The sequence below is a fragment of the Cavia porcellus genome, unplaced genomic scaffold (assembly GCF_034190915.1).
Source record: "Cavia porcellus strain 051 isolate PalLab524CR breed Dunkin Hartley unplaced genomic scaffold, mCavPor4.1 scaffold_21, whole genome shotgun sequence".
NCBI lineage: Eukaryota > Metazoa > Chordata > Mammalia > Rodentia > Caviidae > Cavia > Cavia porcellus.
Window position 1 is genome coordinate 21,963,926 of NW_026947504.1, and position 22,671 is coordinate 21,986,596.

At 40.2% G+C, this 22,671-nt stretch overlaps 1 protein-coding gene and 1 non-coding gene across 4 annotated transcripts in view; one reads left to right on the top strand and one right to left on the bottom strand.

Moving 5' to 3' along the window:
• Nucleotides 1–5,665: 5,665 nt before the first annotated feature.
• Nucleotides 5,666–22,671, top strand: part of Marchf3 (membrane associated ring-CH-type finger 3) — a 141,238-nt gene continuing 124,232 nt past the window's right edge. For 2 of the 3 annotated variants that reach the window (XM_063232429.1, XM_063232428.1), the window contains exon 1: nt 5,666–5,900. The gene's annotated coding sequence lies outside the window, so the exon portion shown is untranslated. Of the gene's footprint in view, nt 5,901–5,986; nt 6,450–22,671 lie in introns of those variants that run through there. The other variant, XM_063232430.1, reaches the window with a different exon arrangement.
• Nucleotides 9,226–9,344, bottom strand: LOC111753763 (5S ribosomal RNA). Its single transcript, XR_002788550.1, has one exon. It is a non-coding gene; the product is annotated as a 5S ribosomal RNA (ribosomal RNA).

Below are 22,671 nucleotides of genomic sequence, written 5' to 3' on the forward strand. Positions count from 1 at the left end.
GATCCTTTAAAAAGAGACTTTTGACTTTTAGTACATAGCAGGATATTATTTGTAAAATAGTCCTCAATTTAGATAAAAACTTTGGAGAGGAAATGGCAACAATATTACTTGTCACAAGGATCAGGTTATAAAATACAAGAGTTAAAACAGAGGGTTACATGTAGTAGGGCTTGTTTTCAGTAGACAGCCTTCTACAAGCATGGCTCTGTGCTAGGCTTTCATGCGAGCTCTATGGCAAACTAATGAGGCAAACCTAATTACCGCCACATCTACTCCCTTAGGTTCTGAGAAGCTAAGGTGCACATCCAAGATTTCACAGTAAGAAACAGAGAAAAATATTCAAGCTTCTATTTGTGATGTTAATGTCAGATGAAAGTTGGCTGTGTCTGAGTGTCTAGATTAATCATCATTTCTGAGTGACATCAGCATCTGAATAGACAGACTCAGCAGACTGCCTTCCCCAGTATGAGTGGGCATCATCCAACTTACTGAAGGACAAAAAGACAGAAGGAATTCAACCCTTTGCTTCCTGATTGCCTGATAGCAGAATATGTAGCTTCTGACAGGAATTTTACTGGCACATCAGCTTCCTGCACTCAGCCGGGGATTTACACCATTGGTTTGCCAGGTTCTTGAGCCTTCAGACTTAAACTAGAGTTAAACCACTAGTTTTCCTGGCTCTTTGGCTTGAGACAACAGACTGTGGAACTTCTCAATATAGATTACCAAGGAAGCTAATTCCTCATAATAAATTATATATATATATATCCTATTACTCCTGTTGCTTTGAAGAATCCTCCTGATAAAGTCCATTTTTTGCCCAACTACATGATTCTTCCTTTCTAAACAGTTGTCTAATCCCTAAAGGTTACTCATTTTGTTATAAAGTTTTAACACTATTGAGTTTTTAAATCTCTTCTGGTGGATTCTTGACTGATTTTTCAGTTTTATATCAGGCTATCATCAAGATCATTGCAGTCTTCTTCCACCAAACTTGTCCTCAGTGCCATCAATTTTTAAGAAGCATAAAATAGTTTTTCTTCTGTGGAGTATGAAATCCCAAGTTCCCATCCCTACCATTTCTGTTAGCACATTTTAACTTAGTTGGACCTGTGTCAATATAATTCTCAAATGGGAAGGTACTTTGTCATTCAGATGTAATTAGATAATATTGTTTTCTGGGTGTTGTCACAATGTCTACAGAGATATAGTACCAGAAAAATCTCTCCATTACAGAATTATCTCCTAGTTGTTAAATAGAAACTAACACCATACTTTTAGTTTGCAAACACCTACCTGGCATTTTGTAGTCTACACATTAGTCTACACAATTAATATTTCATTAGTTAGCTTTTGCATTTTAGTAAAATTGGTCAGAAATAACATTGCAGTATCATAGATATAGAACTAATACAGAGAATAATTGAGGTCTCAGAATAAATCCAGAATACAGCTACTATTAGAATCTATAGCTTCTGACAGGAATTTAGAAATTTTTGCATTTTTTGCTAAGATCTTTCATGAAACCTCTTGGAATTCTGAGTAAGTATCAAAATGAATATGTTGGGGGCTGGGGATTTAGCTTAGCGGCATAAGCACCTGCCTTGCTAGTGTGCGGTCGCGAGTTTGATCCCTGGTACCGATAAAAATGAAAAAGACAAAAAAAATGAATATGCTGATAAAGGTGGTAAGAATGACAAAATAATATCTACTTCAGTAAAATTTTCCTCAACTCTAGTCTGTTTCTACAACTTTTTCTATTTTGATGCCTCATTCCCAGTAACAGCTTCCAAAATATCTGGAAATCAAAGAAGGAAAGTAAAAGGTCATTTTCCCTAAGATCCATTTACAGAAGAACAGGAATCCAATGAGATTGAAATAGATGGGAACTACGTGTGTAAAGAATTGCTCAGAGAATATTATTTTCCCATTTCTACCTCACTTTCTTCTACTTACTGGCAGCAGTACTAGAAGTGTAATCCATTTGCAGTGTGCTTCAAGATCATTGTCATGGGTTCGCCTTGAGCAGCTAAACACAGGGGACCAATTCTTCCATTGCAGTTTTATGGCCAAAAAAGCAAGAGCAAAACGGTGGTTAAGTGACTGCCAGCAGCACTCACCATGGCAACTGCTCTGATTAGAACTTATAGCTCATATCAGTCAAATCCTGCTGAAATTTAAGTTGTAAAATATTGTTTGTCAGAGAAAGGTGACAATGCCTGAAGACAAATTTGCTTAGCATCTAAAAAGGGACTAGCTCTTCCTTCCACAGACCAACCTGGGTATTCTCATTTTCAAACTATTCCACAAACTTCCTCATCCCTCTGAGTGAAAGAAATTTCCTTTAATGAAATGGGTAGAACAGGCCAGGGATATAGCTCAGTCTTGCAGTACTGGTCTGGCAAGCACAAGGTCCTGAGTTTGAATCCTTGTACCAAAGAAGAAGGGGAAAAAAATAGGTGGAACCAAACAAGTGACTTCCCACATCCAGATTTTCATGGTTTTCTGTTTGTTTTGTACAGATATTAGCATGAGTTCTTGCACTAATAATAGGTCTCATTTTGACTGGCAGAATGTCAGGATAGCCCAAATTCAACATCATTAAGGGAACTGCCAAGCAAAGGAATATGACTTGTGTCCAAGGATATGCTTTTGCTGAAGACCAATTACAACAAAAGATGGTGTGGAAATATGAATGTGCTCTCTTTTCCATGTCATCCACTATACAACAGGATATAAGAGCTGTTACTTGTCCAGGGACCATGGATGAACATGTCTATATGAAACAAATGGAAAACCCTGGAAACCAGGATATGAAAGCCAGTTTAATTCTAACATACCACAAAAGAAAATTTCCTTTATTTCTTTCTCCTATCTAAGATAAACACAGTTACCAGCCAGTGCTTGGCTTCTATTACCAAAGTAATTTTTAAAATAATCATTAGTGTCTACGAAAAAAAAAAAAAAACTTTTACAGGTTGTGACTTTTCTGGTTGCATCCAGGAGTGTGGGAGAAAACTCAAGAAAATATATTTCTTCCACAAGAATTTCCTGGTAATTCCAGTCAAAAGTGATGTTTTAAAGGCAACTTTTAGTGGAGTGGTATGAAGAAGTTCATGACAGCAAACAGAAGAGTCCAATTTTTAAAAATGTGATCAAGTGGAGCTTTCCTGCTTGCTATAGTTTGGATCTTGAATGTCCTCTGTTGAAGGCTTGATCCCCAGCCTGTGGCACTATCAGGATATGGTAGAACCTTTAGGAAATGAGGCCTAGTGGAAGGCCCCGTGAAGGGGATACCAGGAAGCCAGTCTCTGCTCTTTCTCTGTGTCCTGGCTGCCATGAGGTAAACAGCTTTGTTCTATCCCTTGTTTCCACTGTGAGGAACTGTGCTGCCATGGGCAAAGAGATCAAGCAAAAATGGACTGAAACTTGTGAAACTGTGATCCAAAACAAACCTCTCTTCCTTAGGTTGACTTTCCTAGGCATTCTGTCAGAATGACAGAAAGCTAACATACTTCCAGGACCAGGTTTGGGAGCTGCTTTCTCCTAGGACTTCTTTACGATGGTCTAGAACCTCCAGCTCTGTTCTTATCTCCCTTCCAACCTGGGCAGAGATTTGATGTATATTCCATTCATGTTACCTATGTCTAATTCTTTGTAGACTGGCCATTCTTCTCAGTCTTCCACCAGTATAATACACTGAGTAAACCCTGTGATCAAACAACATGGTGTTTTTCCTCTGTACCAGTCCTGGAATTGAATAGGGTGGTCTTCCACACATCTATTAGCTCTTTGGTTCACTAGGCAATGAGGTGTTTCAGTGTGTGCAATTTAGGAATCACTGATCAGTTTTTCAGAGCCTGCTAAGGACTTTCCAGGCTTCTTGTCCTCCTGGCAGCCTGTCTATGGCCCTTTCCTCGTTGACTAGGAGTTGAAGAGATAGAATTGAAACTCAACTGAGGTTCATAGGGGCCATTTCACTGCTGTCCAGGCAAAAGTCAATTCTCTGCTTCCCTTTTTCCTGGTGACCTCATCAGGAAGTTCTCATGAGAGGTCAGCTATGATCTGAGACTCGATGGAGGCCAGCTAGCCACTAAAATAAACAGCTGCTACTCCATTGTGAATAGCTGCCTATGTTTTAGGACTTTTTGGATCTTAGACACAATGAATTAAAGAGCTGGGGGCTGGAAGCAAGAGGGAGGGTGAGATGTGTGGGTAAAGTGTCAAAGCACCAAGAAAGATGGCCTCTTTCCTGTTACATATTCTTGCATTTCAGCTAACATGGCTTGAATGCCTAATTATGGCAGGTGCACTGCCAGAAACTCAGAGGTCCTACTCACTGGAGCACATTTTAAGGTCTCAGTTGCAAAGTAAGAATATGAAGTCCTCTGCTTTTGATTCTACATTTACAGCTGTGTGTTTGCACGTGTGTTCTGCACTCAAGGTAAAGGCTTACAATTTGGCTGAAAAGCCCATCCTCCAAGAAAGCAGACAGCTCCAGTGACCTAGATAAGTGGGTGGGCAGAGTTCGTGGATCCATCTCCCAGAGCTCTTCGGTCTCTGTGATCCTAAGAACTCAGGCTCCTGCTAGCTTTGGCAACACATACCAAGAACCCAGGTTCCTAGTTTCTTCCTAGGATATTTCTGAGCTGGCTCCCTATCTCTAAGCCAGCCAGGTACTTCTGAAGCAGGAGACAACAAAAGCGCAGCGTGAGATAGATGTACCTCGCTCCGAGGCTTCTGCTCCACAAAAATGGTTAATTCTGGCCTTTCCAGAGTCTCAGAGGGCCCAGAACACAGCAGGAGAAGTAACCTCTGCGGGTGCCATTCCAAAGGGCAGCTGCCCCAGGAGGATCTCTCTGATTCTGGCGCCTTTGAGCCCAAGAACCTCCCATTTGCTCTGTTTTGAGCAAGTGCCTGGACTCCCTGAGTGGAGAAGAGGCAACCACGGCTTCTTACACGGTCCCTGAGACGGCAATGCGGAGGGGGCGAAAGTGAGAAGGGGAGGGGTGCAGAACTTTCCAGGCGGTCTGCGGCGCCACAGATTTGTTTTGGAGATCACCCTCCGATGGAGAACAGCACCTTTTCAGGGAGTCCAGCGCTCTCAGTCCTCGGTCCAGGCCTCCACCTGGGGTTGCAGGACCCGGCCTGGGACTCACCCTACTTGGGTCCTCAGTTTCCTCCGGCAGCTAGGGCTCCTTGGGGCAGCTGAGCTCTGAGACTCCTCCAGCCGCCCAGAACCTGTGGACCCGGTCTCTACGCGCGCCGCGGCTGGATGTCTCGCTCCATACCCCGCCGACACGCCAAGGCTCAGGCTTCGTGACGTCTCCCAGTCAGGGGCCTTCCCCTGCTCCATCCTCTGGAGGGGTCCACGTCCCATCATATCAGGTCCCCAAGCATCAGCCAGTGGCCTCCGCACTAGGCAGCTGCCGACTTCTCCGCAGCCCACCGCCCTCCTCAGCCCGCCCCCGGCCGAAAGCGATTGGACATTGGCTGCGGGGTGGGGCTCAGCGCTAAGCACTACCCGTAACCGCCCGGGGTCCTGGCGCAATCACAATTGGCTATGGGGCCCGCCCGTCATGGGCCGATGGACGCCCCGCCCTACGGGGGCCGGCCCGGGGCTGGCCCCGCCCCCCCCCGTGGCCGGCCCCGCCTCCCTCCGGAGCTGGTCGGCTCGGCTAGACGCTGCGCCTCAGTCGCGGCGCAGGTCCTGGAGTTGTCTGCACTCTGGGCGACTGCGGAGCCGGGGCGGCCGCCCGGCTTTCGCGGTGCTCCTCGAAGTGCCTGCTGAGCCAATGTACCCTAGTTCTGTGGGGCGTGAGCAGCCATCCGGGCGGGACAACTTGGGACCAGGGACCTACCGCACAGCGTTGGTTTGCGATCCGGAGCCGGCAGGAAGGGTGAGTGGCCTCTGGTCGCTGCCGCGCGGCCGGCGAACCGGGGCTCCGTGAGTCCGGCCTCGTCCGTCGGTCTGCCCGAGCGCGGCTGCTGCGGAGGTCGGGGTGGGCGGGAGGACGTAGGGCCGCTGTCGGGCTCCCTAACTTGTTTTCGGAGCGTCTCCGCGGGTCCGGGACGCGGCGCCGCGCACGCACCAACTTGGCGGACCCGCTGTCGTCGGCCCGGACGCGCCCCCGCCCTCTGGCGGGCGCCTCGGGTCCCAGGCGTCCCGGCCGGCGGCGTCCGCGTCTGACCCGGCCGAGCGCGCTCCGCGGCGGGGCGGAGGGACCAGCCGGCCCGGAGCGGGGTCTCCGTGGTTTGCTCGTTGAAAAGGCTGACAGCTCTGCCGGGGGTTAAAGTTTGTGAAGAAGTCCTGACTTTGCGTCAGCGCCGGGCCCTGCGCCGGTCCCTCCGTCTGCGTCTCCCGCGTCCGCCAGGAGTGGCCTGTCCCGGGGCTCCTTGCCGAGCCTGGCCGCCGCTCTCCCTACGGAGCTCCCGCCCGGGAATCCGAGGTGAGGCTGGCGGGACCGTGGCTAGGTCAGCGGGGCGTGTTTGAGCACCTGTGTGTTCAAGTGACGAAGTTGGGTTGAGGACTGAGAACAGAGGGCTCAAGGTTCCATCTGACGCTGCGTCTGTGGGTCTGTCTGGGTCAGATTGTTTTGGCTTTTTCTCTTAGTGGGAAAAGCAGCTCATTTCTGTGGGCAACTACATGCATGCAGTTTATATTATGCGTGGATAGAATTCAGTATAATATTATTTTGTTATTGACAGGAATGAAAGCTTATTGAGAGTACTAGACACAGACTTGGGTCTAGAACTTGGGAATATTTAGATATTTGAAAAATATAAAACGTCGATATATGTAGTTCTGTGTGTATGCATATGTGGATGTGCTATACGGATTGTACTATGTGTGTGCTTGTATGTGTAAAATTAATAGGTGAATGAGGTTGCAGTATGTGAAGGGCAACTCAGCCTTGAACTTCCTCTGGGCCCCTGGGATGAGCCTTCTAGCTGCAGGATGCATGGTGAGTGTGTATGCGTGAATGCACGCCTCTGCCGGTCTGGGTCAGTGTATGCCCATGAACTTTACGAGCAATCGGTTCAATACCACTCGATGCAGATTCTGCGTTCCTGTTTTACAGCCCAGCAGCCGCCAGCCCGCCCATCTGTTAAAACATAACATGTACGCTCCAGTCAACACTGAGATGGAGCGTGGATAGGGGCCACCTTTACAGAACTATCATGCTGCAAACAAAGCATGCTTCTCAAGTTCTATGTTCATTCATTTTCTGGCCAGAACTTGTGAGGAAGGTAGAATGCAATATTGTCTCTAGAAATGGCAAGTTGTGTTTTGTGAAATATTATAGCCATAATTGGGGGGGATGATAACAGAAAAAATAATCCCCATGTGGGAAAAATGTAGTGCTTGTCACATCACCATGCAACACTGGTTTACTGCTTTGCAGTAAGTAGTGTGTATACTAGAACTATTTTCCTTTGCTTCTTAAGAGAATGCATTGAAATTGAATTGTTTTGCACCAAAAACAAAACAAAAAACACTTCAGTAGAAGTAAACATAGCTTTATTGTAGAGCCTAAAATTAAGATTGCTTTAGTAATTCTCATGAAACATAGTTTTAGGAATTTATAACTTGGACATAAATTCATATTTAACCTAATTATTAATCATAATGGTTCACAATTTATAGATTAAAAATAATAAAAGATTCTGATGACTAAAAGGATATGGAGAAACAAAACAGCTTAATAAGTTCCTGTAGCCACATGACTGATAATTTTTTAAAAAAAAATTAATTCCTTTAATAGCATAATTACTTTGAGTGACAATAAAGGCAGTATTTTTGAGAAGCATATTTGACATTTTCACAATAATTTTGTGCTGGTAATTACATGTTAATAGTGATGTTCATTATATGTAAGTAGAAAAAATTGGAATGTTTTTTAAGAACTCATCATAAAAAGTATTTTTGCTTTTATGGTACATAAATATTTTTGGAAAATATGTGAATTCTTTTTATTTTAAAGAGACAATACAATCAATGATACAAAATTTCAAAACATCATAGGAGAGTAACCATGGTTAATACATTGTTATCTTCAAAGTAGGTGCTTAGATTACAAGATACAGGTGAAAAGTTGATCAAACAATATAAGCACAAATCTTTTCAGTGAACTAATGGACATTAGTCATATAATTATCTTAACTATTGCAGATTCTTAATATATGTGTGTCTAAATTTGTGATGAGTTCCATAGACACAGTAATTCTTTGACTTTGATAATCACTCTAGTCTACTGTGGTCTCTTTAAGAAATTCATTTCTTGAGCTAAACTCCAGTCCTAGGGATTCAATTCTGGGATCTAGGTAGGATTTAGGAAACTGCATTTTCAACAAGCATCCCTAAATTATTCTCATACCAGGGAACCATATTTCAAAAAATAATGGAGTGTTGTTTACATATAAAAGAACATAGGCTTTGAATTGATTCAACAAATACTTAATTTAGAAATTTCCAGGTGGCACTTAATGGCCTGTGAAATTTGTAAGTGCTGTAATGCATTGACTCTCTTTCCATAAAAATGGGCCCCTTTTGTCCTGTGTTTGGAGATGTTAAAGAATTCTTAGCTATTCCTATTCCAAGTTGGCCCCAATTTTAAGGAAGTCTTAGGTTAAGACCCTCCCTAACTTTGACCCCTTCACCACCTACTTCCAAAACTGTGGGCTCCTTAGAAGCTCTGAGATGACTTGGCCAACTGTAGTGTAGATGTTGGTCATTTTTCCCTGGAGAGTAGGAGAGAAGACACTTTTGTCTCATTAAAAGCCCCTGTAGACTTGGGGCTCTCACCACAGTATACACTTCTGCTGGGCTAGTGCAGACTTGTGCAAGTCAGGTATCTCCTTGGGAAGATGAGGCCTGCTCTGCTGTCAGCCAGCCAGCTATCTACCTTTAAACTCAGGGAAATTGTCTTCTGACAATCACCTTAGAAGTATTTTGAGTCGCTCAATTAACTAGATGGATTTTCTCATCATCAAAGAGAATGGGTTGAGAATTGCTATCTTTTCACTGAAATCAGTGTGGATTTTGATTATTATCAATTAGTTTTTTTATTTATTGTTTGGTGTTGACATCTGGATTCTATTCTCCCATATCGGACTGGCATAATTTTCCATATAAAACTCTTAAATAAGGTTTGAAAGAGAATGGATCTAGCAGAAGTTGTCATTCTCTCTTTCTTTTTTTTTTTTTTTTTTTTTTCTTTTTTAAGCCTACAGCACCCGGTATTCCCAGGCGGTCTCCCATCCAAGTACTAACCAGGCCCGACCCTGCTTAGCTTCTGAGATCAGACGAGATCTGACGCGTTCAGGGTGGTATGGCCGTAGACTCATTCTCTCTTTCTAATATTCAAGTACCAAAAGGCCCAAATAACTTCACAGAGGTCAGAAGTGCCTGGAATTTTTACTTCCATGAAGACAAAGGGACATGCTGGGGCACTGAATTTGGATCGTGCCAAGCCATTGGATCATCACTGGGACTTTTACAGAGCAATTTCTGTTTAAAGAAACATTTGGCAGGCACATTGATAGATCATTTTCGTAACAATCTTTTGAGGACAGTGATTTTTTTTACTCACTTTGTTCCAGATGAGCAAACTGCAGCTATAAAAGAATAATATTTAGATCCTGTCTTTCATATTCAAAGATGACACCAATGATTGAGAAATTTGCCTTATGTTTTGAACTGTTTTTTATTTAGTGGAGTGGTGAGATGATAGGATTAGGCTTAGTCATTCGTGTCATTCATATCATTAACCCTTTTCTTTCATTTTTAAAATATGGAATATGATTTCAAAACAGTTATCTTTATAAAGTTAACCACCGTGAGCCTCGCCTTAACCACTCAACCCTGACCTAGAAAGACAATTTGCTAAAGGTCATAGAGCTTGACAGGAGTAAAGACTATGTGAAGAATTCTCTAGATGTGTATTTAACCCTGTGCTATTTTGTCTACAGCCAGGTTATTCTGCTTACGTTTTTACACTGGTGAGACATTACTTACATTTCATTTGCCTAGCTTCAGCATGATTCGATAGACTTAGAGAGGTTGAGAACCGTAAGGTATTCCACAGCTCCTGATCATACAGTGGCCCTGATTTGTACCTAGTTTAAAAAAAAAAAAAAAAAAAGGCCTACAATAAAATGTGACTTCTCTTGTAACTGGGCCACGGGACATTGCAAGTGTGTGTGTAACACTAAGTTTTTTTTCTTGCCATGGCATATTTCTGGCATCTAGCTTTCATTTGAAAAATTCTTTGCAAGTTTTGGACTCTTTTTTTTTTTTTAACCCTTATTCTCATGGTGAAATCTACTTGTAAAATGTTCACTTTTCGAGTCAATCTGTCTTCTTAACATCTAATATTTAAAATTTACCTGTTTTAACTACTGCTCTCAGAATACCCCTTTAGGCTCCTATCTTTGCTGACGAGTTTGGGTCTAGTAACAGAGAGCAGTTATTGAGCTGGAAAAGTTTTACTTTGGTTTTAGCTTTGTAGATTTAATGATAACTATAGTAAAAAAAATAGAAGATGGTAAAGGATGATATTAAAGTCAGCTTATAGTGTCACTGAGAAATTTAAGATCCAGATGAATGAAGTGACAGATGCATGTCTGTAGCCTCACAGACACTCCTAATACAAGTGGAAAACATAACAGAAGACAACAGATCCTGAGTTACACAAGAAAAACAAATGTTAAGCTCTGAGAAAAGAAGTGGGCCAGACGTGAAGGATCAGGAGTGGGGGTGGGAGGCAGAGCATGTGGGAAAGAAATACCTCTAGTAAAGTGCCAGACAGAGTGGTAAGAAATTTATAGAGGTGTGGATGGTTTGGGGTTTCTTTGGGCATTGATTCTGTTTTATACTGTCTTTACAACCTGCTCACCCTGCTGGCTTTAAATAATTTATTATAGCAGCAGGCCTTCCCCTGGTTAGTTCCTTTTTTTATAGCTTTTCTTCTCATCTCTGAGTCTAATCAGAGGCACATATAATAGTGTGGCTGCTCTCTAGTACTTAGGAAAACCCATGATCAATATCACTACTGTATAGTGTTTTCTTCTTTGTTATATTAACAGTGTGTGTGTTTTAAACAATATTTTATTAATCTGCACAGAGATGCTTTTGGTCTTACTCTTCTTGGCTGGAAGTATCTTTTGAGTGATCCATCATCAGACCACCATTGATCTAATGATGTATTTACTGCTCACTGTTGCTGCACTGGCAGGAAACCCAGTATGGTTCTAAAAATTTGATTAAAAAGAAATCAAGTTTTTGCAAGGTGTAACCATCCAATTATGTTAGGAGCTGCCAAGTATATTTTATGCTAAAATATACACACATATTTCAAATGAGCAAAATGTGCTCTTTTTGAAGGGTTTTAAAACTTTTGCTGTGAAATATATAGAACAAGAAGATGCCTTGTAATTGGAAAAATTGTGAGTGTACTCCTCATCCCCAGCCAAAGAAAAGATACAATGTTCTTTTCAGATTATACCCTTGAACACTGAAATGGATAGATTTATCTTTGTAATTGACAACTATTAGATAAAGGTGTTAATAGCTACCTTCCAGCCTTAAATATTCTTCTAGGTAATCATTACAAAGCAAAATGAACCATAATTAATTACCAAATACTAATTAAGCACTATCATGGGTAGTACCTCTCTCTTGCTTAGCTACATCAGAATTCAAGGATTCACACCTTTGGAAGGCTTTCCTGACTTCCCCTTTAGCCTGGTATCCTCCTAGGGAGAGCCCTTATCTCCTGTATTCTCTGTTCAGACTGGGAGCCCCTTGAAGGCAGAGACCACACTTTTTGTCTTGTGGATTCTCACGAATGGTTACTCAGCAACTAGTTGCTAGATTCACTAGAGGCCACAAAGAATTGTAAGAGAACATCTTTCAAGGATGTGCATGAAGAAAGATATCCACCAAAAGTCTGAATTGTAGTAATAGCTGGAATGCAGAACTCCACTTTGAGCTTTAGTGTCAACAGTAACACTTCGCAGAATGCTCATCTATACCTACCCAGACCTTTTCAAAGTCCCTTTGCTTCATTCACATCGTATCTCCTCCACTGCCTTTCTGTGTGGCTCCTTGAGGATATCTGCTACCCGCTTTCTTCAGGGCTGTTGCCCATGCCTCCTCTTCGGTTCACATACCCTTCTGTCTTGAAAGGTAGCTGATTCATGGGCCTTACTTAGATGCTTTGGACAGCCTCACTCTGACATCTTTTAAAGCTGCACGTGGCTTAGTTCCATTCACTATACAATGTGGGTTACTATGTAGCTTTGGCAGTGAGTGGTTTTGTGGACATTGAAGAGCAAGATGGCGCTGTGCCTCAAGGCTGCTGGTATGCAAAACTGAGGGTGAGGTGAAAACTTTTTAAAATAATTGTGATAGACTTTTAGTTTAGAGACTAATATTTGTAATAGTTTTCATTTATAAATCTTGTTTTCTTCAGGAAGTGCCTCCAACATAGTCTTATTTATCACATTGTCTAGTGACTTATGTGAGTGCTAGTCCTGGAAGCTGCATATGGTTATGTACAGACCTTGGGTCAAGGTAGAGTTCACCGTTCAGTTGAATTAAGCACAACTGCCTGAATTCAAGGTCATTAGGATAATGTTTTATGTTAGAGTTTATGGAGACCTGGAATTTACAGGAGATGAGTCCTAATTTTCTGTCTTATCTAGAAGATTGTGCCTCACTTAATATAGGTGTTCTCTTGTTATTCCTGCCAAGTATATATTAGAAAATTGAATGATTAACTCTGAAAGGTATTTAGGTGTTAAAGGCCACAGAGTAGTTGAGCAACCTTGGATTAGGTCATGAGCTCCAACACTGTTTTATTAATTGTGTTTTCTATTGTGTTTCTGTTGTGTTTTATTAATCAAGAGTACTTGTCTCTGTACATCTCAAGGTGTCTGGGAAAGCCTGAAGGAAAGCTTCAGGTGAGGGTGTAGAGGCTCATTTCCTTCTCTGCAGTGAGGAAAATTCAAATGTTCTTCCTGGGGTGTGCATTTTCTCAGGTCTGCCTTTCAGTGGTCTAGATACCAAATCTTCTTTCTCTTATACGTTGTATATTCCTTAACCTTTTAAGTGTCCTCAATTTCAACTTCTCTTCTTAATTCAGTTTCTATCTTTCAATCAGGTTTTTCTTTGTTTGATACTCTCTTTCCCTTTTCAGGTAAGGACTCCACTTTATAAAAAAGGTGAATTATAATCACTGTGACCATTAATCTTTTGCCTGGAAGAGTAATGGCATTTTTGACCATTGTCAAAGGATTTTCAGAGAATTCCAGTATGTATTTATGATGGAATATATTGCATGTTTTGACAGCTTTAAGTGAATGCAGAAGTAGTTAGCCTCACAAGAGCTTCATTTTCACCAATATTGCCCATACCTGCCAGTGACACTCCTCTTTACCTATTTAATCACAATTACCAACTCCTCACTTTCCTATCACTGAAGCACAAGATCAGAGGGCTCCACGGACAACAGCTAACTTGTCATTGCAGCCAATGAAATGAAGCTTTCTACAGAAACCAAACCCCTACATGCAGCATAGGGAGAAGGACAACCCTCCTTTGACTTGTTTAAAAACATGACTTATAGACCGATGCATGTTTTGTTTACTTAATTTGTTGTTCTCAGTAACTGCTGCCTGTTTCTTTCAAGATTGGGCTATTGCATTGTATGTAATGTCAACAGTTGTCATATTTTCTTTCCCTTCAGAATTACTGTTAGTGGGTTTCAGTTTTCTGTTCTTCATTCATCTTCCTTTCTGAGCTACCTGATTAAATTGTATTATTTCTAACTTGTTCATGTATTTTTCCAAACTTTCTTGTGCCCTGGCAACATCTCACAATTAGATGCCATTCTCACAGTAAGTGAATTTCCACTTTTCTTATGAAGTAATAGAGACATTAAGTGGAATCCTGATAGTGACCCTTTCAAGAACTAAGGCACCATTTACTACTGTGTTTTAATTATGGCCTCTAGGGCATTTTCACCAGTTACAATGTTCATCTCGTTTTCTGAGTAATGTTTCTCAAACACTGTATAAAATTATAAAACCTGAGTACATTACTGTTTTGCTCTCCATTATGTGCTAGATTTATAATTCTATAATTTTCATGGAGAAAGGATACTTACTAGGTTGGAATGTTTAATTTGGTTTAAAGCCATATTGGTTTTTTTCTTACTGTGAACCATTAGACATTTATGTACTTTTATTAATTTCATTCCCAATCCCTGCCATCTGTTCCCTAAGCAATAATTCTACTCCAGGCCTTCCCTCCACCTTTTCCATTTCTTTTGTAAAATAATTATTTTATTTTACGACAATCTTTTCACCTTTAAAAAAAACTCTACATAGCTGAAAAGAGTAGCCAGTGTTCTTCATGGTATCTCAGTCTGTTTTGGCTGCCATAACAAAGTACTTTAGATTGGGTAATTTATAAACACCTGAAATTTATTTCTCATAGTTCTGGAGGATGAGCATTTCAAGATCAAAGTGCTAGCAGATTCAGCCAGAACCTCAGAGACTGCACATTTTCACCGTAACCTCACATGGCTTAAGGGGTTAGCTAGCCCGCTAGGGTCTCTTATATGAGTGCATTAGTCCATTCATGAAGGCCCCACTCTCATGACCTAACCACTTTCCACATGCCTCACTTTCCAACATTATCAATACTGAAGATTAATTTTCAGCATATGAATTTTGAGGGAATACAATCCACAGAAAATGGTCAGGTTGTTTTCCTCCTTTTTTCCAGGTAAGTCTATCTCTTTGACTTGAACTCTCACATCTTCTCTGGAGTGCTTCATCTGCCTAGTACTCTTGACCCAGGGAGTATGACATTGCTTTTGCTTCCCTAAATCTGACCTGTACCTGGGACCTGTTTTGGTTTTACATGATGTCTGTGACAACTCTTGCAAGGGCTAAGATGACAGCCTTAGAGAACAAAAGATCTGTGGAATATATTCTTCATCTAGATCTTGGGAGAAGAACAGAAAAAGTAAGAGCTAAAAGTTTTTAAACAGATAGGAAAGCCACAGAGACGCTATTTGGAATTGGCAACTTGTGCCAAAGTGCCATCTTCATGCGGTGATTTCTCGAGTGTTTCCCCCTTGGGCTTTTCTGGGTGACCATCTCAGTTTTGCACATCAAAGGGCTATTCTATATCCCAGGGTTCTTAGAGTTTTTTGACCCCAGAGTCTTAGTTCCAGATCTAAATTTCTCAGAGACAGAAAAATGAGTAGTTTCTTTAAATTAAGGCCCACATGAAGGTACTGTGACATCTTGCTAGATCTTCTGCATGCAAAACAAGAGACTCCAAATCAAATTGACATAAAGAAGGAGGAATATACTATTCATATAAGAAATAAGATCCATGGTCAGATTAGTTGATCCAATAGCACATGACGTTATCAAGGATATAGGGCCCTTTGATCCCTGTCTGTGTTGTCCTTGGTGATCATTTCACTGTAGAACAGGTCCTTTTCTATTTGCAAGATGACTGCAGATTTTAGATATCATTACAGACATGACTATATCCAAAGCACAGAAAATGAGATTAATCCCCCATTCCAAAATCATTATTCCAAAATACGAAAACAGTTCTTAGAAAACTCCTGGAGAGGGCTGGGAATTTAGCTCAGCAGCATAAACACCTGCCTGGCTAGCGTGAGGTTGTGAGTTTGATCCCCGATACCAAAAAAAGAAAAAAAGAAAAAAAAGAAAAGTCCTAGAGAACTGGATCACAAACCCATCTCTCAGTCAGTCAGTAGCAAAGGACCATTGCCTGAGCGAGGAGGAACTGAACTTAAACAAAATCAAGATTCTGTTAGCAAGAAACGTGTGTGTGTGTGTGTGTGTGTGTGTGTGTGTGTGTGTGTTGGGGGAAGTATGGAAAGGGATGGATATTGGCAGGGAATGGTGTCTATGCTATGTTGTGATTTGGAAAATAGCTATGAAGTTCCCTCATGACTGCTGTGAGGTTGATGGGTATCACTGAACTACTATACATTGCTGGATACAAATGGCAAGGCCTAGATAGACAGAGAAAAAAGCCACAATGCAGGCTAAGTAGGGACAGCGAGGTGAGCCAAGACCAATCATTATTCTGATTAGAACCACAATGAACCCTGATGAATTGAAATGTACTAATTTATATCTGTTTGTGCTTACTAAGTATATACTCTTTACAGAATAAAAATGAAAATAATTTGCCTATTTCTCAGTAGTTCTTTATTTCTGGAGTATTATCTTGTGGTATAAGTCTATTCGAATATAAAAATTGTTTATTACCTATGTATCATGTTAACAAGACTATTGTAACCAGCCACTTTATATTGCACACCATTTTATGTATTAGGACTTTAGCATCCAACAGAAGCTAGAAATTTGCTTAGGTCACACAACTAGTAAGTACCTAAGTTCGGGTTTGGACTTAGGTCCGTATGCTCATGTCCCCTCCTATTCTCCGTGGTTTCCCTTTGCTTGGAAGAGTCTCTGGACCTCTGTTCCTACAGCACTTACGTGATGAGGCCCTGCCCAGCTCTCTGATCTCACTGTTAACCTTCTTTCCCTCACTCAGATCTCCAGCCACACGACTTCTTTGTTGTTGGTCTAGTAAGTCATTCTTATTCTCACTTGTGACCCTTTGCATTGGTGCTTCCCTCTGATTGGGTCATCTATGGTCAGCTTCTACGGCTCCATCGTTTCTGTCCTGGCCTTTCAACGTCTGCCTTTCACATGTACGTACGTCTGAGGACTGACTTAATTATCTGTTGAGGAGATCCACTGCTCCCACCTTGATTCTCCATCTCTGCCCCGGTTTTGTTTTCTTTATAGTCTTATCACAATCTTATGTGGTTTACTCATTTGTGTACTTATTTTTATCTGTCTCGTCCACTAGAATATCAATTGCACGAGGGCAAAAACTTTAGCTGTATTCATAAGACAAATGAAAGAACAAATGAATAAGTTAATGAATGAGTGTTTGGAAATAAAAATCCATAGTCTTCATTTCCTACTTCAAGTATAAGGTAAAATCCCAATTGTCATTTAAGCCTGAAAATATCCATCTTAGATTTTTTTCTTATAAAAATTGAAAAATAGGTGGTCAGGAATATAGCTCAGTGGCAGTGTGACTGCCTTTCAAGCGCAAGGTCATGAGTTCAATCTCCAGTACCTAAATAAATAAATAATTGAAAACTAAGCAGGATGTAGTGGCATGCATCTATAATCCTAGCACTAGGAAGGCTGAGGCAGGAAGATTGTGACTGTTCAAGGCCAGCCTTGAACCCATCTTAGGTGCCTAAGTGAGAAAAATAAAAAATAAAAAAGGGCTGGGGAGTGTAGTTCATTGTCAAGGTCCTGGATTCAGTGCCCAGAATTGGGAAAGAAAGAAAGGAAGGAAAGGTAGAAAAAGGCCTAGTACAAGGGAGAAATTTTAGTAATGCTTCAGTGTTTTTATTATTATAATTTTAAAGACATCAGTGCTTTTAAGGCTGTATCATACGCTGAAAGAATTATACTTACATGATAATTTATAGTAGCAAATTCACTTACACAGTAAAATTATTTTTTCTGCAATAATTCTTTTTCATTTGAACCATGTATCCACTAAAGCAATTTCTTCTTAGAACTGTATCCTTAATTATTCTAAAGTAATTGTGAAGGTTCAAATTGAAAAATAGCTTTTCTTCACTTAATAATTTGGAAGGAATTGAGAGAAACAAAGCAAAGGGCTTCCCTCTAAAGTCCTTTAGCCCTGGCAGTCCCTCTCACCACTAAAGTGGATCTTCAGTTTTCTTTCACTGTTGTTCTGAGGTATCATTTACTAACTAATGCTATGAGGCGTTATTTTGGAGGCTGGCAGTATGATACTGCCACTCAATTAAATAAATCATCGCTGGACAGGAACTCCCCCCTTCCTCTTCCTCTTCCTCCTTCCCCTGGTGATCTCCAAAGCTACAAGGTCTCCACACAGAGGATTGGTCTATTTGATGTTGTTTTCTATTTCCATAGTGAAATACACTGCTGAGCTAAATTCCCTGTGTCATATTCCCAAAAACAGATTATGATGAGTAAAATAAATCTGTATTTGAAAGTAAATTTTAATCCAGTTCTTATAGATTGATTTTTGTTATGCCTCAGAAGCAAGTAGGAAAAATGAAGAGGAAAGAAAAGCCATGATGTTTTCACTGTGCTTTCTTTCTGACTTCGCCTTGTGGGAACCCCTCCCTTCCTCATTTTATCTTCCTTTATAACCTGAGCAGAGTTAGGTGTGTAATTGTGTGAGAGTTCATCGGAATTCCTGGTGAAAATGGGGGCAGTAATTAAAGGGCTGGGTCAGTGTATGTTACTAAGTTCCAGAGGTCTGTGGAGCTCGAGAGCGTGCCTGTGGGAGAGTAGTTTTCATACACAATAGATTGGCCCTTTTACGGATCAATGGAAGCTTTCTCCTTTTTTTTCTTTCAAGGCTGTGTGGGTGAGAAGCAGCATGAGGTTACAGAAAATGTATACCAAAAGCAGAAGTGATGGGAAAGAATCTATAAAGCGTACGCACATATTGCTGGACTATTTCCCAAGTACTTTCGAGAGATGGTGGTGAAGCTTCTTTGGCAAATGCAAAGTGGAACATGTGCATATGTGCATTTCCATGTGCATTCCACTGACTTGAAAGGTCCTGTATGATTCACAAAAGCCACTGCTTTTGAGCTTGGTATAGCCCTAAAGTTTCAGAAATTCACTTAAATAGGTGTATTGCAGAATCCTGACATCTGTTTTGGAGATTCGATTGTTAGGGATTTGCTTATTCACAAGTGACATAAAACTAGTATTCTCTAAATTAGAATGTTGAATCCTTTGTTCATTTTTTGAGAGTTTGCAGATCAAAGCTAACAAGAAAAGACAATTTTTAAAAATGTTTTATTAAGGGCTAAGGATTTTGCTCAGTGGCATAAGCGCCTGCCTGGCAAGCACTAGGTCATGACTTCGACCCCTGGTACCAAACACACACACACACACACACACACACACAAAGTTTTTGTTATAGTAACATAATGTTTACATTCATTGTACGGAGTTGGTATGTGTACATAGCACATTTTAATTCCTTTTTTCATGTCTCCCCCCCCACTCCTTTTCTTCATATGTTTATCATTTGAAAAAGATGTATCTCCCTACTTTCTATTATCTACCTTTGATTTTGCTCTTTATTTATAATTTGCAATGAGGATCACTTTTATATTGTTGATAAGAATGTAAATTAATATGACTACTGTGGAAATCAGTATAATAATTCCTCAAAAATCTAAAACTAAAAATGTCATTTGACTTAGATGTTTCCCTTCTAGGTATCTTCCTGAAAGATGTTTCTCTTAGGGTTTTGGTTTTGGTTTTTATTTTTTATTTTTTGGTGGTTCCAGGGATTGAACTCATGACCTCATGCTTGCTAGGCAGGCATTTATGCTGCTGAGCTATATCCCTGGCCCATGTCTTTCTTAGTTTTGAAAGCTAATGATGACAGTATAAACTTTGCCTAGTAAAACAGCATTATGGAGTTATCCTCAGGCATTTTTTATTGTATGAAAGATTTTCTTGCTAGCTATTTATATCTTCTAATGCATTGTTTTTCAGTGAGTTTTAGGTTTTGACCTTATTTTTAACTCATAAAAACTTGTGTCTCTTTTCGTACATTCCTGTTCTCTCTCTGAGTATTAGTTCTGGTGTACCTTTTTAAAAAGTTATTTTAATTTTTATAACAATTCCAGACCTAAATGATATTAGCAGTATTGTTTCCTATTATTTTCAATGAATGTTGGTTGTGACCTGTTCTTGAAAAAAGATAAGTAACTAGGACACATTTTTTTGCATTTTTGCTGTTTTTCAGTTTATTAGATACTGACATTATCTAGTATTTTTACAGGTTGCTTTAATTTTTTTTTAAAAAGATGCAATCTTGCTTTTAATGAATCATAAATGTGTGTTTCAAAATGACCAAGCCAAAAAAATGACCACAAATTAAGATTAGTATGGATATCCTGAGCTGGAAATCATTTGAAATGGCTCACGGCTACGTTTTGTGCTAAATATAAAAATAATTGTGTTTCCCATGTGTGTGCATCAAAAGCCCCAGTTGGGAAGCCGTGTGATAGAGCAAGTAGGTCACCACTGATGGTAGAACATGAGACAAGAAATGTCACAGCTAAGATTAGCGGCCCAAGCAATGTGTCTCGCCAGCTTGCTGCAGTAGCTATCTAGTTGTCTAAAGAAGTAGAGGGACTCAACAGGGTATAACTAACTTTAAACATATTTGAAAGTATTAGCCAGGCTAGCCTTTAATCTGTCATCCCCATTTGTTTCTGGGTAACTCACTTCCTCATTTGTTAAAAATAATTGAAAGACCTCTGCCAATTAAAATATCAGCCTTTATGCTCTAAAAGTATACACAGGAATTCCCTGTATTTGAAATTTTAACAAGAAATAACCAACCTGTTAAAGACAGACTCTCTTAAATTCTTCTTTATCTTCATATTTGAGAGTATGATAGATCAGACCTGAGGGATACACTTTGAGGGAATCCAGTTACCTTTCATTTTTCTCCTTAGGCAGATTTATTATAAGGAAGGTTTATCTTAGGACGATTTATTATTTATATGTGGGAATTTTCATCACAGAAGGTATCTGATTTTTGCAAGTATATTTAATGTATGCTAACTTTTAAGAGCAAAAGGCTAGGGAAGAAAAGCAGTGCTCTCCCGACTCTGCTCTGATGAGAAATAATAGCTTTTTTTTGCTCAGACTAAAATAGAGCCTTGGGTTCTGAGTGTAACCATCCCTTAGTGGTAGATTAAGTGGCTGAACACATGCCCAAAGAGCATGCGGTTATTTGGATGAGTAGACAGAGGCATGCCGTGATGATTGAATTTGGATCTGTTGTTAGCGCTTTATTCATTCATTCCCAGCACAGAGTCCTTCACAGAACCATACTAGTCATGGGCTCAGTATACTCTGAGTGGACAATTTTCCTAGACACTTTCTTGACTTGTATTTTCAAAAACTATTAACAGATAAAACACTGTATTTTGAACTAGGATTATTTCATGTATGTTACAGTTTTAAAAAGGAAAGTGAGTGGTAGAAACTCTCAATGAAAAAGGTATTTTTAATGTATTATTTTATTACTATAAAATACAAACATGAGATAACATTCATCATCTTTATCATTTTAAAGTGTGCAGTTCAGAGGTGTTAAATATATTTCTTATGATGTGCAACTGTCACCACCATCTATCTCCAGAATTCTCTTTGTCTCGTAAAACAAAAACTCTGTACCCAGTAAATAGTAATTCCTGTTCTCTCCTGCCATAGGCTCTGACAACCACTGCTCTCCTTTCTGTCCCTATGATTAAGTGGAATCATACTGTCTTTTTGTGACAGACCCTTTTCACTTTGCGTAAAGACCTGAAGGATCATGCATATTGTAAACTTATCAAAATTTCTTTTCATGCTGAATGATGTTTCTCAACAGACAGATATTTTGACAGTGTTTTTAATCTATATTCCTTTTTCCAATTAAACATAGAACCTGCATCCCTCAAGCACAGTATATTGGGGAAAGGGATTGGAAGCACAGATAGCTCTACAGAATGGAAACCCCTCGTGGCAGTAAGTGATCTGTTGACTTTGGATAGGAGAACACATAAGATATGTGACAGTTGATTTGACAGTTGGCCTGGGTCTCAGCCGTCACAGAGGCAGCTGGTTGTGAATGGTAGAGTTAGCTCATTGTCTAGCCCTCTTGTCAGAGGATGTAAACTGTCAGAGGTTGGTCGGAACATCCTGGAAAATATCTAGGAGTGTGGGAAATACATTATTGTTTTGACATAAAAGTTTAGATTTGGGTTCCCATTTCAAGAATGTATGAATAACTAATAAATTTAAATCTTTATATGCCTTGCTTGCAGGACCCCTTACCACGGTATGAAATTGATTGCCTATTTTTGGTTGCTGTTGTGACATTTCTCTCTGAAGTCAATATAAATGACTGGATCCTCCATTTTGCTTTGATCCAAGGCAGAACCCTAAAAGTTGTCCCTGGCTCTGGCTTTAACTCTAGAGGATAGTGGAATTCACCAGGGTTCTTTCTGAACCTTACCGTCTTCCTTTGAGAAAGAACGGAACACTGGACCATTTCTATCGACTTGTTTTAGTGTTTAACACTGTATGATTTCAATCATCTTTGAAATTTGTTGGTTATTTTTCCTTTTTGTAAGTAGAAAGATGGAAAATTAGTGTGTAAAATTAGAAACTTTTAATTGTAAGGCAGTTCTCACCAGGTTGCTGGTTGACTTTTTAAAATGCTGTTTCTTTTACCTGTGTTGTATGAAAGAGCTCAAATAAATGTGCTGATCACAAATTCTGTGCAAGAGTAGTCAATAACTTTCTTGCATTTTAACACAAGAAGAAGCAAGAGCTGTTTTTGAGCAGAGGGAGATGGCTGGGGTTGGCAGTTTGCAGGGTCTGGTTTCATGGGAAAATAATGAGAGGAAATTCAATATGCAGACATGAAACAGGAACCCAGAAGGATCTACCTCATTAATAACTCTGCCCCTCCATGTAGGAAATAGAATACCAGTA